At 43.4% G+C, this 500-nt stretch overlaps 1 protein-coding gene across 1 annotated transcript in view; it reads right to left on the reverse strand.

The window, feature by feature from the left end:
• The window catches only part of LOC102680353, a 15,349-nt gene that overhangs the window by 13,993 nt on the left and 856 nt on the right, over window positions 1-500 (reverse strand). The window lies entirely within an intron of this gene.

Consider the following 500-nt stretch of genomic DNA (forward strand, 5'->3'; position numbering starts at 1 on the left):
AGACAACCTCGATGGAGATGGCAGGCGTAGGCGTACTTTTTCCCTCGAAGGAAGAAAAGAAAAAAAAAAGAAAAAAAAAGAAATGGAAAGTGGACGGTAAATTGGAAGAGATAGAACCAGTTCGCTTTCGTTGTCACATCCGAAGGTGTGAAGAAAAAAAAAAAAAGGAGAGGATGCGACGATGGCCGGCGAAAGTTTTGCCGTCTTTATCTTGCCCCGATGAAACTATCGATTCAGCGATACGATCGTCCTTTCACGATTTGAATGCGTTTATTTGTCTTCTTTTCACGCGGTGCGTCGTTCGAATTCCATCACGGGATCGATCACGAGAAGAGAGTATTTCGAAGCGCGCTGTTTTCTCCTCTTACGAAAATAATACGTTTAAATACCAGAGCATTGCGTTAGAGTTGAAATCTCTTTTTCTTTGTTTTTTTCTTTTTCGACTATATCGGGCGGAATGAGTCGGTTGGAGCGGTTTCACTAGCCGCGAGGTACGGCTC

This window comes from Apis dorsata, unplaced genomic scaffold, assembly GCF_000469605.1.
Source record: "Apis dorsata unplaced genomic scaffold, Apis dorsata 1.3 scaffold_538, whole genome shotgun sequence".
Lineage (NCBI taxonomy): Eukaryota > Metazoa > Arthropoda > Insecta > Hymenoptera > Apidae > Apis > Apis dorsata.